The sequence below is a fragment of the Mustela nivalis genome (genome assembly GCF_964662115.1).
Source record: "Mustela nivalis genome assembly, chromosome: 9".
Classification (NCBI taxonomy): Eukaryota; Metazoa; Chordata; class Mammalia; order Carnivora; family Mustelidae; genus Mustela; species Mustela nivalis.
Window position 1 is genome coordinate 73,523,523 of NC_139028.1, and position 15,712 is coordinate 73,539,234.

Here is a 15,712-nt window from a genome sequence, read left to right on the forward strand (position 1 = left end):
TTACTTCAACTCTGACCTTTCTTCAAGCAAATTGCTAGGCTTGAAATAAAAAGAAGCCAGGCCTAACACCCCCACAGCGTCTTGGAACACTGTCAGGTAGATAACCAATGATGATGGAGATCACCAGCTGAAGTTTTCTCGAGGGAGACACGTACATGCTGGTAGACCCATGGCTTCCAGTCTGAGATGCAGATATTTTTAGGGATGAATCTGGGCCTTCCTTCTCTTCCTCCCTCTGATGCTAATGTGGCCATCTGCATCTCCCAGACAACCTTCAGCAGCACACATTCACCGTCCTGAGAAGAGTGGGCTGGGGAAGAGATTATTATTAAATATAGCCTACTGAGCCACTGCATGAGGATCTTGATTTTGCCTGTGTGCTTAGAGGGAGGCCAGAGCCTTCAGGACTCTGGAACCCATTCCCACACTCCATGACACTCACAAGTACCTTCCCTTCCCTGGGGCTCCATTTGTTTTTTAAATTTCTTTAATCTGTTAAGTGAGGGGCTTAGATGGTATTTCCTCTGTGGCCCTTTCTAACTTTGCATGACCTTCTTCTCTTTGAAGAGCTTAGTCTATAAACTCTCAGACACACAGTCCAATGGGAGATGCCATGGTTGCTGCTGGGTCTAGAGGGGGTGGAATTGTCATCTCCTGTCCCCGTTTCACTCTACCCTCCAGCGAGATGGCCGGGAAAGGGCGGCTTGTGTGTGGAGGTGAGGGGCCCTGGCTTGAGAGGTCCCAAGGCTTATTTCCATCCTTACACTGAGCCCCCATGAGCTCCCAAATTGCCCTAAAATCTCACCTAGCAAGGGTCTTTCTTGCCTGAGCCCCTGAGTTAGAAAGGTGGGGTGTGGAAAAACAAAACAAAAAGGTTCGGTGGGGGAGAAGAGGCAAAGCTCCTATGAAGACACGGATAAGTTTTAGTTTTTGAGCTACTAGAACTTCTATACTGAGCAGTGTTTTTGCAAAACTTGGTTGGCCCAAAGTGTTCCTGAAGTAGTGTTAAATGTGTTTAACTTGGAGAACATTGTGCTAGAGATAAGGTGGTGGGAATTATAAAAGATAAAAGAAATATAGAGCTTCTGTAGCCCCTTATACTTCTGGTTATTTATCAGCTGTTTTGTAAGTTACATGACTGAAGGAACCACATCCAGCTCACAGTAGCTTTTGTGAATTGAATGAATGATTATCTCCATCTCCATCCCCAGGCGCGGGGGGTGGGGGGTGGGGGGGGTGGGGGGGTGGTGGTCTCAGACCCAGGCCAGAAGGAAGAGGCCTTGTGTCCGGTGAGGCTTTGTGCTGGGAGCAGGGGCAATGTTGTTTCCCGAATCTCCTCTCTGCCTAGGGTTTCCTGTAGCAGTCTGTGAATAAAGCAGGGCCATGCTTGTTTCATCTGGCCCTAAAAGTGCCCAGACCTGGGCTTAATAGAATGTTTGGGCAGGTCAGTCCCTAGAGCAGTTCTTTTAGAGATAGACATGTTCTGTACCATGCTCTTGGGCCACAAGAAAGGCTGTAGTGGCCCCAGTGCACAGTAGTTAGGCGTGCAGAGGCTAGGATCAGATAGCTTTAGGCTCAAATTCCGACCCTGTTACTTATTAACCATGTGACCTTGAAAAGTTACTTTCCCTTCCTGAGTCTCAGTTTCCACATCTGTTAAAGGGAACAATAGCAAAAACACAGACCTTGCAGAGCCATCATCAGGACTGAGAAAACATGCACAGAGACCACTCCATCCATGGGCATCGCAGGCAGCTTTCCATCAGAGGAGAGCTGCCCCTCTGGAAGTCACTGCTGACTTCTACAGTCTGAGCAGAGACAGCTTTTGCTGAAGTTCATCTCCAGGAAGTTGACTGAACTCTGAAGATGCTGAGAGCTACCAGGTAGGACAATCCCTGGGAAACCCTGAAAGGCCTGGGGTAGGATCCCCTGGTAAGGAGCAGAGAGAACAAAGTAAGCCCCAGGTTTGATGGGGCCAAGCTGCTCTGTTTGAACGTGCCTGGCAAGGGAACACAATCTCTCTAGAGGGTGGTCTGGAGCTGTGGAAATTCCAGCAGCCTGGAGCCACAGCCTTCTTCTCACACTGCCCAAGCTTTCCTATTCTTCTCTCCTGGGTCAGCTCAGTTCCCAGAATATTTATGGATGCCTGCACTGGGCCCAGCTGGTGCTAGAGCCTGGGCTCCAGGGCTGAGTAAGAGTACGTGTATGGAGCTGTTTTGCAGTCCTCACTCGGCCCCACACTGTCCACACTCTTTTCTGTGGATGGTGCTCTCGGCAGCTGGGGGCTATGGGCAACCCAGGAGTGCAGGCAGAGCAGAGATTAAGGCGGCTATTTGACAGCCAAGAGAAGAAGGTTCTTAGGTGACGTGACAGAGGTCACACAGGTGGTCTGCGTTACCGCCCCTCTTCCCATGAGCTGCTTTCGAAGCAAGGCCAGTCCAGGTCTGGGGAAGAGCCTATCAGCTAACGGCATTTGCTGAAGCCCCGGGGGTTAAGAGGCAAAGCAAAGAGGGAGGTCCACAGCCGATACAGGAAGTGCCAAGCTTGCTCCCTCACTTCAAAAAGGGGAAGCTGAGGCTTGCTTTCCAGCTGCCCAGGCCAAGAAGCATGAGGCCCAGCCCCTGTCTCTCCCTTGACACTAGGATACTAGCACCCAGGTTTTCATCTAGCAGCACCATTACGTTCTGCCTCCATCGGCCCCCCGCTGGTCTGAAGACCTGTGCTGGTCTGAGTGGGAGCGCCCAGGACTCCCTGAGCTCGGGGCACGGCTGCAGCCCACGTGCGCCCGCCGGCAGACGCGGTGACAGCTGGCCCCACGGGGGCGGAGCGGGCGTGGAGCGGGGGTGGCCTCCGCGCCGCACTGCCATTGGCCGCGGGCCTCTTGCCGGGGGCGGAGTGCGCCCCCGGCCGCTTTGCCATTGGCCGCGCCGCCGATGGGGGCGGCTCCCAGCTCAGTCAGCCGCGCGGCGCAGAACTGCAGGCGCTCGCCTGACTAAGGCTGCGCGGGGCTGCCTCTCCAGCTCCCAGCTCTGCAGGCCGCCGGCGGGTCCTGACCACCGGGTCCGCGGCCCGAGGCGAAGGCAGGAAGCTGACCCGAGGTTCGGTGGCTGGCGCGGATTTCGGTAAGGGGGTAAGGTGCGGGGCTCCAGAGAGGGAGGCTCGGGCTGGGACCGTGGCAGCCGAGCCTGGACTCTGCGCCCTGGCCCGCGCCGGGGACAGTCAGGTGCGGCCGCAGCATCTCTCGCCTCAAACCCACCCAGCTGGGCGCTCGGCAAGCAGGTGGCCCTGCCCGGGAAGGCCGGGGCTGCCTGATTGGTCTCGGAATCGATAAGAACGCAATAAAAGCCTGCCACCCGGACCCCGAACTACCTCCCACTCTGCCCCAGCACCCAAACCCTGCAATTCTAAGCCGAGAAAATCTCCAAACGTCAACACCGAGTGGGCGCGACGCACCAGCAGTACCGCATGCCGCCTGGGCAGACCATTCCCAAACTTTGCTTTCCCATAATTTGGGCTCCGCTCTGTTCATGCTCTTTCCTGGCTCTTCACTGGGCGCTCCCCTGCCCGCCCTGGTTCTCCTCCCTCCTTAACAACAGGAAGTTAAGTTGGGCCAAAAGTCAGTGGCCTGGCCGCCTGCGGGCTGGGATTGGGACTGAGTCTGGGGCGCGGTGTGGAGGTGGCCAGGGGACCGCGGAGCTGTCCTGTCTGTAGTGTGCCCTCCAGCAGCCCAGGCGCACCCCAGGCCTGGGAGCGCCCGGCAAGGGCGTCTCTGGCTCCCACTTTGTCGTCATTGACTAAACCTGGGGAGAAGTAGGGTTTTGCCAGCAGCGTCAGCCCTTGTTAACCTGGCTTCCAGACTGGAGCAAGTGGGGTTAACTTTATCCTAGACCAGCCGCCCGGCAGAGCTGGGAATCATAACCTTTGCTGAATGGGGAAGAGGCGTGTTGAAACCAGAGTAAACTGTGTGCCTCTTTCCACAGTGTTAATTCTGTAACCTGGGTCCTTAAGGCTAAAAGAGCTTTAATTTTGATGGTCATTGAGCCTTGTGGGGCTTGGGGTTGGCAGTGTCTTTCTGTCAGCCTCCCTTGCTCACTCTAGTCTTATGTGGTTTCCTGGTGTGTGTGTGTGTGTGTGTGTGAAGTCACTGACTGGCCCCCTTGTGGGCAGGTCCCTCAGAAAGAAAGCCAGCAGGGGGTTGGCCCTCTGGTGTTTATGTGCCTGGGTGCCTGGCACCTGGACCAACTCTGTTCTTGTCCCCTTCCCGGGACCAACAAGTGGACGTCAAGTCTCCAGGACAGCCCCAACCGACGTTCTGAGGACTCCTTGCAGTAAGAACTTGCCTTCCAGCAGAAGACAGATTTATTATGTGGCTACAGACAGATGGGTCCTGCCCTGTGGCACTTTTGCAGCAGATTTCTTGGTTACTCTCCAAACACTCAGTTTTACCTTCCTCATTTTAGATGTGGGCAAACAGACTCAGGTAGTTTAAGTGCCCAAGGTCACACAGAAAGTGGCTGAGCCAGGATTTGGACCAGGCTCTGCCAGAACTATATTCAGTGTTCTTCCTGCTGCCCTATGGCCCTGGAAGGTGATGTCTGCAGGGTCATGGTGCTCCTGTGTGTGATTGGAGCTTTCTGGCCTTTGAAAAGATTCTGTCTAAAGATTCAGAGGCTGCTTCTTCGGCAAAGCTCTTGAAATGACCCTGGTTAGCCCAGGTTGTTCAACCTGCAGACGACTTGCTCACTCTGTCCTCCGGTCAGGGATGAATGACTGGTATTGGTTCATGCTCTACTGGGGAGGGATTGACCTGCTGGTGTTTGGGTACCATCTGGGGAGTGAGGGTCTGGAGAGGAAGCCTGCTTGTGCCATTGACTTGGTCTCACTTCTGAAAGTTGGCTTCTGGGATGGTCTAGGAAGACTATTAGCTGAAATAACCTCTACTTTAGATCCAATTCTGTTTTGTTTTGTTTTGGGGGGACAGTTGTTGAGCTATACTAGTTATGATTGTAAGGTGATTGAGACCCTCAGTTTGAGCATCTCCTTATAAAAAAAATGCTATCACTTTTCCGTGTGCCTCCTTCCTTCTTTAGTCCTGGAGCTCTGGCTTTCTGCTCATCCCTCTCTTCTAAAAGAAAATCATGATTAGCCTAATACCAACCAGTTGTTCTTTAGTAAAAAGCATCTTATGGACTGAGGCTGGTTTTAGCTGTGTTCATTGGAGCCCCGTTCTCAGGAGCTACAAGGAGCAGAGCATCAGCTGGGTAACCTTCCTTTGCCTATAACTGGGGCGTATTTCTCCTCTTCGCCCATGTTCATACTCTCATCTGGGTGTGCCTGCCAGCCACGGACCTGTCCCTTTCACTTCTTGCTTTTGAAGTGGAGAGGTCCTGTCTGTTTGGTGGAGAGCATTGATTCTGGTGGGAGGGGTAAGGTATGGGTGCAAGAAGTTTTGGGCTGAACATTGCTTGTCTTAGAAGCCCTGCCAAGACTAAAAGTCTCTATTGTTTAAAGAGCCAGAGAAGGGAATACTGTTCATCACGCTGGGACTTTTCTTTGTTTATATCAGTAGGTCCCCACATTAGCCTTCCAAAGAAGTTGCTGGGGCTGTTCCCATTTTACAGATGAGGAGACTGAGACTGGGGAAGATTACCCCCCTATCCCCTTGCCACCACCTCACATGGCTAGTTGGTAACTGATCTAAAATTCTGGTCTCAGTCTGTATGAATGAGATCGAGGTGGTGAGTTAAGGACTGAAGGAAGCAGGAAAACCTGGTGGCTGTGTTCTGTCCTCTGGAGGGGTGGTGTGGGCAACTCCCTCACTGCACTCACTATTCCTCCAACTTCTTTTGTAATTCTTTATGAACATGGTTTCCTACCCCGCTATGAAATGGCTTTTTTTTTTTTTTAAAGATTTATTTATTTATTTGACAGACAGAGATCACAAGTAGGCAGAGAGGCAGGCAGAGAAAGAGTGAGAGAGGGAAGCAGGCTCCCTGCTGAGCAGAGAGCCCGACGTGGGACTCGATCCCAGGACCCTGAGATCATGACCTGAGCCAAAGGCAGCGGCTTAACCCACTGAGCCACCCAGGCGCCCATGAAATGGCTTTTAAAACCCTTACCAAACGTAACAGATTTCTTTCCTGGTTCTTACAAATACTTGTTGCTTTTTGCTCCATATTCCCTTAGCCTCTCGTCCTAATCTTCATGAAGCTGTCCACTATAATGTTCTGCAGTCCTCTCTTTTGCCATATCCATGAACATTTTCAGACACAAAAATAGAGACCATGGCATAACGAGCTCCATACACTCCTTATCTAGCTTTAGCAGTCAAGGTTATGCTGGGTTGGCTTCATCTCTCGCTTTTTCTCCCCTTCTGTCCTTTCTTCCTTAAGTATTTTAAAACAAATCTCTGATACCATGTGATTTTCCCCCTATCTAATGCAGTATATATCTATTTTTTTTATTTTTTATCTTTTTTTTTTTTTTTTTTTTGGCATAACCACATTGCCATTTTTGCATGTAAGAAAATGAACGATAGTTCTTTGGTCTCATCTGTCTGTATTCAGAATTCCCAGATTGTCTCAGAAAGGACCTTCGAGTTGGTTTGTTCGAATCAGGATTCAAATCTGTATGCTGCATTTGGTTGCTAGTCCGTTTATGCTTCTTTAAGCTGGGGCAGACTCCTCTCCAGTTTTTACGTATCCGTGACCCTCCATTTTAAGTGCCCCCCCCCCCAAGCCGCCAAACACTGTGAGGCTGAAATCCCCTTGGGTGCCCAGCTGGATCCCTTCGTGGTATCTGGGATGGGGCGGAGGCTGGCTGAGCCTCTGTCCAGTGGTGTCACAGCCACTCGGGCAATGTGTTTTGAGTGAATGAACCCTGTCCTGGGCTTGTGTGACTGGTTGTGACTGTGTTTAGATAAGAGGTTTAAAAAAAAGATGACTTGCTCGCGTGTGGAGGTTTCCTCAGCAAGCGTCAGTCTGTAAACATCGTGAAATAAGAGGAGAACTATTTGCTGTGCTCACCACACTGCTCTGGTTTGTGGTAGGGAGCCCAGATGGCTGCCCTTATGCCCCGATCAGCAGCCGGTCTCCCCCGATCATCTGTGGGACAGACAGGGACTGAGGTCATTTCTGCCAGAGCTTGGAATCCCTGCTTACTCAGCCATGGGCATCACCACGTTCTGACCCAGACACTTGGCATTTGGGCTGCACGGAGAACTCTGCATACTTCTGCCCAGGCAGCACTCCTTCCCTACACCTTCCTGAGCCTCCCCTAACCTGCCCCCCACCTGGCCTGTAGTGGAACCTTTCTCAGATCACAGCTGGCTGGTTGGGACGGTCGACACACACTCATCACCTTTCAGTATTTTGTCTGAATTTGCAGTGAAGAGCTAGTCGCCTCTGGACCCTTTGTGGGCATCCTAATGAAGGAGACTTGAGGCTCAGGAGCGAAGGGAAAGGTACGCTTCACTCCTGGATGCCCTGTCAAATCTCCCTAAGATCTGACCCACCTGGGAGAGGCCCCCTCTGCAAATAGCCCTCACAGTGAGGAGTTTTTTTTTTTTTTTCCCTTCTTTGTTGTTTGTTTTGTCTTGGGCTTTTGTTGTTGTTTTTCACATAGTCTTTTCCACGAAGCAAGTCCTTCTTTGTTGATGGCAGTGCTAGATTTGATTCTTTTTCCTTCATCTTTAGACATCTTTTAGTATTTCCCCCAAATTTTTACAATAAAAACATTTTTTTCTAATGGAAAATCCAAACACTTGGGTTCTTTTTCCTCTTAAAAAAGCAAATTTTCTCACAAATGACATAGCAGATAAAGGGCTAGTATCCAAAATCTAGAAAGAACTTATCAAACTCAACACCCAAAGAACAAATATTCCAGTCAAGAAATGGGCAGAAGATATGAACAGACATTTCTGCAAAGAAGGCATTCAGATGGCCAACAGACACATGAAAAAGTGCTCCACATCACTCGGCATCAGGGAAATACAAATCAAAGCTACAATGAGATATCACCTCACACCAGTCAGAACGGCTAAAGTTAACAAGTCAGGAAATGACAGGCGTTGACAAGGATGCAGAGAAAGGGGAACCCTCCTACACTGTTGGTAAGAATGCAAGCTGGTGCAGCCACTCTGGAAAACAGTATGGAGGTTCCTCAAAAAGTTGAAAATAGAGCCTCCCTACAACCTAGCAATCACACTACTGGGTATTTACTCTAAAGATACAAAGGTAGTGATCTAAGTGGTACATGCACCCCAATGTTTATAGCAACAATGTCCACAATAGCCAAACTATGGAAAGAGTCTAGATGTCCAGAAACAGATGAATGGATAAAGAAGATGTGATGTATATATACAATGGAATACTATGCAGCCATCAAAATAAATGAAATCTTGCCGTTTGCAACCATGTGGATGGAACTAGAGGGTATTATGCTGAGTGAAATAAGTCAATCAGAGAAGACGATTATTATATGATCTCCCTGATATGAGGGATTTGAGAGGCAAAGTGGGGATTTGGGGGGTAGGGAAGGAAAAAAATGAAACAAGATGGGATCAGGAGGGAGACAAACCATAAAAGACTCTTAATCACACTAAACAAACCGAGGTTTGTTGGGGGAGGGGGATAGGGAGAGGTGGTTGGGTTATGGACATTGGGGAAGGTATGTGCTGTGGTGAGTGCTATGAAGTGTGTAAACCTGGTGATTCACAGACCTGTACCCCTGGGGCAAATAATACATTAAATGTTAATAAAATTTATTTAAAAAATTTATTCCAAGCAAAGCAAAAAAAAAGAAAGAAAGAAAGAAGGAAAGAAAAAAAGGCAAATTTTCTTCAGTGTGGATGGGTGGACAAAATTATACCTGCATTTTGTATAGCTATGTATGTGGATAAGGTCAGAGCCACCGTGATTTTGATATTTACTTATTTGTTTTATGACATTATCTTAACTTACCTGGGCTTCCTCAAATTAAGGAATTTAAAAAAAAAAAAAAAAGCTGGGGTTTAGGAGACAGGGAGCCATGGAACCCATGCAGCCTTATCCTGTCTCCCATTCTACTTCCTCCCTTTCCTTCCTGAGGATTTCATTTTGGACTCCCCAAAATGAAATCATTCTAATGGTAGGCTCTTGATTTTTTTTTTTTTTTATTCAGGAAGGTTGCGCTATCAGAGGAACACAGAATAACATGGTTGTTAGGGTCAGGGAGGCAGGGCAAAGCTTCAGGCCCCAGTGGCTCTCTTGTCCCCTTGGGGAAGTGCCTGATTGCCAAACACCCCCTGGACCTCACTTTGTTGGGGAATGGGGTAGGGGGCTGACTGCTCCCTCCACCATTTCTGTGTCCTCCCTGCGTCTTCTCCTGAGGTAGTAAACCCGGCTGGTCTGCACTGATAAGTCTCCTCCTCTCTAAAGCACCAATCATCTGGTCTCACAAACTCAGGGCTGGCAGGGATGATAGGGGATACGCAACCTCTGGGTCACAAACAAACTTCCACTGCAAGACCGGATCACCGTGGAGTTGGGTTTTTGAGGCCCTTCCCTTCCCTGTCTGCTGCTGAGGGAGTGTCCATCCCTGAAGAGGCTTTGGTGAAGGCCAGGGGTGATAGCGTTTCTTAAATGTAATTGCCCAGTACCCTCCATGCACCTATATATTATTGTAGCTCATCCTAGGAAGCTCTGGCCTGTCGCCATGGTGGTGCTGGCAGGCAATTGTGTGTGGACAGTGCTGGTGTTTTTAGGATTGAGACTATAGTATGTTCTTTGTTTGCACTAGTGTTTCTCTCCCCTGAGGGTCTAAGGTAATTTCCCTGCCTGCACCCCACCCCGAATCTCCCAGCCCAGATCCCTGGTTGCACTGGCATTCCTTCCAAGGCTGGGTCAGATGGCTCTTTGGGGAATACACAGGTATTGGTGGGTCTCCGAGGAGAGACTTGTTTCCTGCTGGCTTGGGGCTCCGGTTTTTCTCCTTCCCCTGCAGTGAGGGATGTTCAGGCCAGATGTCCTTTCTGTAGGCAGCAAGTGGAGGTTGGCGAGGAGCTGGATGGTGGCTTTTGATCTCTGAGCTGCCACAAGAGAAGGTTTACGGGAGGTCTGCAGGCGGCGAGCTCCTGACACACCCAGTCCAGAAGCCCAGCTTTGCCAGAGGCAAGATTGGGAGTTTAGGAACATCCTATTCTGGCCTTGCCTTGGTAGTAGCAGCATTTTGTAGCAGATGCTGAAACCATGGCTTTGCTCTCATGACTCTGAATGGCTGGCCTTGGCTACATATCTGAGCGCTGACTGTATCTAGTGAAGATTTGCAGGATTGCAGAGTTTAGCTTGTACCTGGGGCCAGGAGACGAGGTATAGGGGAGGGTGAAGAAGTTCCAGGAAAAAGCCAGTTGGGTCCTTTGGTCCCTAGGAGAGCTGCTGCCTGGAGCAGAATGGGCCCAGGGCCTGCTGAGGCCCTGGCAGAACGCTGAGCCATCTGTCGGACAGAGCTATTCATATTGGATGAGCGGAAGGGGGTAGTGAGGTGTAATGAGTAGAGTTCGTGGCCGCTGTGTGGTCAGAGCACTGACAGCTCAGAGTATCAGGATAGAGGGGCTTCCGCACAGCTTGAAGCAGAGGGCAGGCAAGGAGACCCCTGCTGAAGGAGTAGGGTTCTGATAGCAGATGAAGGGGAAACAGAAGAGAGGAACAGATGGGGCCACTGGGGAGGCCTCTTTCCAGACTTTAGAGTGAGGACTAGGTCCATCTCTTCCCTCAGGGAATGTCCTGTGGGGCTTGGGCAAATGGGGGCCTTGGGGACAATATGGGGCCCATGCCAGGAGAGCTTGTCGGCTCTCTGCCCGCAGCTGCAGGACAGGACTGTTGGGAGGGAAGGATGAGGCTCTGGATGAGGTCTCAGGCTTCTCAGTCTGTGGCAGCCAGGGGCCCAGCACTCCTGCCTGCTCTAGGTTTCCATCTCTAGCTTGGGTGTGTCTGTTATCTTGGACCTGACATCACGGACTGTCTTAAAAAATGACTCACCCGCCCACACACAGACACACACAGACACAGGGCACTCCCGCCACCCTCCCCCATGCATGCATGGATGAGGGTAACATACTCATTCACTCAGGACAAAGGTAATCCCATGAAAAGTCTGCCCTGCCCATCCTCCAGCCCCGTCCCCAATCGCCCCCCTCCAACCCCGTTCTCTTCCTCAGTGGCATCTGCTGTCATTAGTCTCCTGTGGATCCTGGCAGACAGAATCTAGACATCAATTGGTACCTGTTTCCTCCTTTGCTTTTCTCTGGACCTGCTAGGAAACACCCAGGGTGTGGAGTGGCCCACAGGGCTGCTGAGATGGCGGTTCTTTCATTTGGCCAACGCTTAACTATTACCCTTCCCCCTACTTTGCTACCTCTCCCCATGCCAAATCTCCTGGTGTTAGATTTGTGGGTGTAGAGAGCCCGGACATTGAGAATAAACCCCAGGGGCCTGTTCTGATGATAGGCACAAACAAACAATTCCACTAAGACAGACCTGGGTTCAAATCCTGGCTGTGTGGCCTTGGGCAAGTCCATGAACACTAGTATTTTAGTCTATATAAAGACACCTACCACAGGGGTTGATATAGAGATAAATTTAAAATATTTGTTTGTGAAGCACCCTGCAGGGGTGGGCACTCAAAACTGTCTTTACTTCCACCCTCAAGGAGCAACCCATCTTTAGAACAAATGACAGGGGCCTGGAATCCCTGGTTGGCTTCCTGGAAATCCTCTTGGTGGGTTCCTGAACTCTTACTTCCCTGCAGAAGGTAGCTGGTTCTCTATTTTCTATCCGGACAAGCTCCTCCCCACCACCTCCTCCGGTCCTGGGGAGGCTAGCCTCTCCGCACCACCTCCTTCTGTGTCCCCCACCCCCCTAGTGAGCAGGAGCCGCTGGCTGCCTGGAGAGGGTTCTGAGCTGTTTATGGCTGCTCTCTGGGGTGTTTATGTTGTGATCTCTTCAGAAGCTCCTAGCAGATGTCTGGTTATTGCTGAAACTTCATCTTTATCTTCAGCACGAGAGAAGAGAGAGGCTATTTTTAAAGATGTTTAATTGGCATGGCTGCACAAAGCGGCCTAGTTTGCCTCCAAGCTTTATTCTGCATTGCTCCTGCTCTTTACCCAGTCTGAAACCTTCCGGTCCAGGCTGAGAGACCTTATATGTCCTGATTTTAGAGCAGCACTTAAATTTGGCAAGCAGTTGTAATCTCTTAAAAAGGTAGGTCAGGGAAGCAAAGGCAACCAGCTGTCTTTTTCCAGGCTGGGACAGATGGCGGCGTGAATGAGGGGCATTTCTGTGTCCATAGAAACCAACACCTGCCCCCAGTTCTGACCCTTCCTTTCACCTGTGGTGGCAAACCACCCCCCCACCCCCACCCCCCGTGCTTCCTGCTGACTGGCTGGGAGATCTTTAGCATTCCCTTTCCCTTTGGACTCAGGTGGGGCTCAAGGTGAGCAGGGAGTGGAACTAGGGTAGTTTCAAATGATACCGACTTCCCAGGAGGGAGGGAGAGAGAGACGGAGGCCATGAGTCACAGGACGTTGGATGTCAGATTGGAAGGGCGCTCTGAGATCATCCAGCTCTCACTCCCACCACCGTGGTTTTTACTTAGGGGGACACTGAGGCTCAGAGGCCTCTTGGTATGGAGAAGAGGCAAGGGAGGTGTGGTTCCCTGCTCAAGGTCACCCAGCCAGGTGGGAGTCAAGTCTGTTCTCCCTCCACCATTGCTGCCCAGCCTTGATCCTGTGGTTGGACTTGGGCAATCTTACTTGCAGTTGGCCTTTGCTTTTGGGGACGGAGGCCTGCGCCCTTTGTCACAGCTCTGGTATTCTCTGAATTTAGGATGTGTATACACTTGTAGCACTGACTTACTCCATTGCTTGGTGTGAGATCTTTCATGATCAGAAATACCTCCCCCCCCTTAACTTGAAAAAAAAAAAAAAAAAGAAAGAAAGAAAGAAATACCTCCCCCAAGGCCTTAGGGCCTAAAATTCCTGCCTTTGTTTTCAGTCCTTCTTTTCAGAGGTTTGCGAAAAATACAGAATTTAACTGGGAAGGATATGTTGACAGATTAGTTTATCTCGGATAAGCTGTTAGCAGAGGGCTGCACCCAAGGAGATGAGTCAGCTGGGAAGAGGTGGAGGAGGGAGTCAGGATTGTGAGTAGGGTGCCGTCAGGAAGGACATGGAGCACCACGGCCAAGGCTCCTGAGCTCAGGGTGCAGCTGCCGTGCGGAGGGTGCTGTGATGTACGACAGGAGCAGAGCCCTTACTTAACACACGGAGGTACATTGGACAAGCTAGGGATAACCACATATCAAGGGGGAGTGTGGAACGTGCTTTGGAGAGTGTCATGGTGGAACGAAGTGAGATTTCCTGGAGGATGTGGCACTTGGTGCTTGAAATGGGACTTAGAAAATAGGATTTCTGTAGGGAGAGATAGCCAGAGATACAGCGCACAGAAATGTGGAAAAGTGAAGGCACATTCAGGGTGCCACCTGGTAGAAACATGGGGGCTGCCTGTGGGAGCTGTGAAGTGTGGAAGGCTGGGATCCAGCCAGCCCTGAGTGCTGGGGGTGGAGGTGGGGTAGGGAGTTTTCTGCAGGTGTCAGAAAATCATGGAGCATTGTGGGCCAACCTCTGAAGGGTCTGATCCTCCTTTGCTTTTGGTCTCAATATCCCTTTCTGGAGGGTGCTGCCCTGGGTTTCTGGTGCTCACTTTGGGTTTACTTCCCCAGTGGAGGAGGAAGCTTGGGCATGCAGGTGGGGCAGGACTTGATATTTCCAGGCAGGGGATTGGCTAGCTCCCCAGCCTCCTCCCCTCCCCCGCCCTCTGGGGAGGAGACATAAGCTGAGCTCAGCTTCCGCCAGCTCCGGCGTTAACCCAGCTGGTAGGAGGCCTGGCAACCCGGTGTGCTTAAGGCTTTGACATTTGAGCTGGGTTGCCAGCACCTGTTCTCTGCCACAGAGGTCTCAGAAGCACCCTTGCTGTATATGATGGAATAAATCCTTCCTGCAAGCAGCAAATGGCGTGGCTTCAGTGCCCGGGAAAGCTATTGATAGGGGGGTGGGGCGCACGGAACCAGCTTTTTGTCTTTTTTTTTAGTGCTACCAACATGAGACTACATTGGTTCTTTGATCAGCTGATCTCTCCATTTATGCATTCTGCAACCAAGATTTCTGGAATTTCCTTCCTGTTGTCCCACCAACCATGGTTTTCAGAGCTGTAAAACCTTTGGCAAGCCACTTTCTTTCTCTGAGCCTCTAGTGTCTCTTCTGGAAGATGGGCATGATAATACCCACCTGTCAGGGTGGCTGTGAGGATTAAATGAGGCAATACGCATAGCACACCTAGCCTGGTGCCTGGCACCTAGGGGCCATCGAGGCCCTTCCTCATCAAGTCTGTTCCCAAACCGGCCCACAGATGTGGTCAGGGCTCCACTTTGCTTCTGGCCTCCATTCAGTCCTATTCCATAAGTGGCTTCTACCTTTGGCTAGTGACTTGTTAAGAGAATGGCTCAGCTGAAGCACCTATGTGTGCAAAGAAGAGAGATGAGGCGCTTTTCCCTTTGTGGCGAGATCTTCACCATCAGATCTCGGAACCATAGGGCTGTTCCATTGGTGCTTGACTTCTCCACCGTGGTGGTCTAGCCTGGGCTTGCAGATCAGAGCGGACCTGTTCCATCTTTGGATGGTTCCTCCTGTTGCCTCCCTCATGGCTCCCAAAAGCTTCTGGCATTTGGTCCCAGTCTTCCTTCTAGAAGCCACAGAGAACAAGCTGCCTCTTTCCCTCCCCGTGTCAGAACCTCAGATATGGTTTTTAAATCCAGTCTATGAAACCACCCATTGGAAGAAGTATCACTATTTCCTGTACCTTCAAGAAAAAAGTGCTTCCAATTAAATTGTGGAACAATGCTGTGTTACCTCTGAAAAGTATTATATTTACTGAAAGAAGACCCCTTTTAGACTTAGGCCCAAGTTTATATCCCATAACATTTGTGTGTACATAAAGAGGAAAGCAAATTGGTTAGGGCATTTCTAAAACATCTTCAGTTTTAGAATCTGACTCTTCCAATTCACTTTTTGACTCTGCCATCTTTGTGGCTTTTTTGACACATTATTACATTTTGGTAAAATGATGATGCATTTCTCAATCTTACTTAGATGTTAAGGGACTAGAAGATACATTCTGCTTTCAGACAATTTATAATTGAAAATGTGCAGCTTCTAATTAGTAAAACATGGTATTTAAAGGCAGCCCTCTTCCTCGCTCTTGAGTTTCCTTCCGGATTAACAAACTGTGGTGTAGGTTCAGTTCTTTTTACCTTCCCAGTGATTCTCCTCTGAGCAAACTCCCACATGTTCAAATTCTCATATGCTGAGGCCAGTGCCCCGACCACATATGGTATTTGTGGTGTGGTACAACCACAGCAGAGGGAGGGAGCCATCACCCCCCTTGTTGAGGCCATTCTGCTCCTCTTAATGCAGCCCAAGGTTGCATCAGCTTTTCTGGCAGCTCCATCACACCCTTGACTCGCTGACGTTACCGCTGACCAGATCTTTTTAACATGTGGTGTTGCTAAGCCGCATCTCCTCTGTCCTTAAGGTGTGGCTTTAGAACTTAGATGTAGAGCCTCCTATTTTGTTCCCGTCTGATTCAGAACAACCATTTCTGTTAAATTTCCACTTTGTTAA

At 50.2% G+C, this 15,712-nt stretch overlaps 1 protein-coding gene across 8 annotated transcripts in view; it reads left to right on the plus strand.

Moving 5' to 3' along the window:
• Window positions 1-2,942: 2,942 nt before the first annotated feature.
• The window catches only part of MICAL2 (microtubule associated monooxygenase, calponin and LIM domain containing 2), a 212,788-nt gene continuing 200,018 nt past the window's right edge, over window positions 2,943-15,712 (plus strand). For 6 of the 8 annotated variants that reach the window (XM_082683055.1, XM_082683056.1, XM_082683057.1 and 3 more), the window contains exon 1: window positions 2,955-3,122. The gene's annotated coding sequence lies outside the window, so the exon portion shown is untranslated. Of the gene's footprint in view, window positions 3,123-15,712 lie in introns of all 8 variants that reach the window. The other 2 variants (XM_082683059.1, XM_082683062.1) reach the window with 2 other exon arrangements.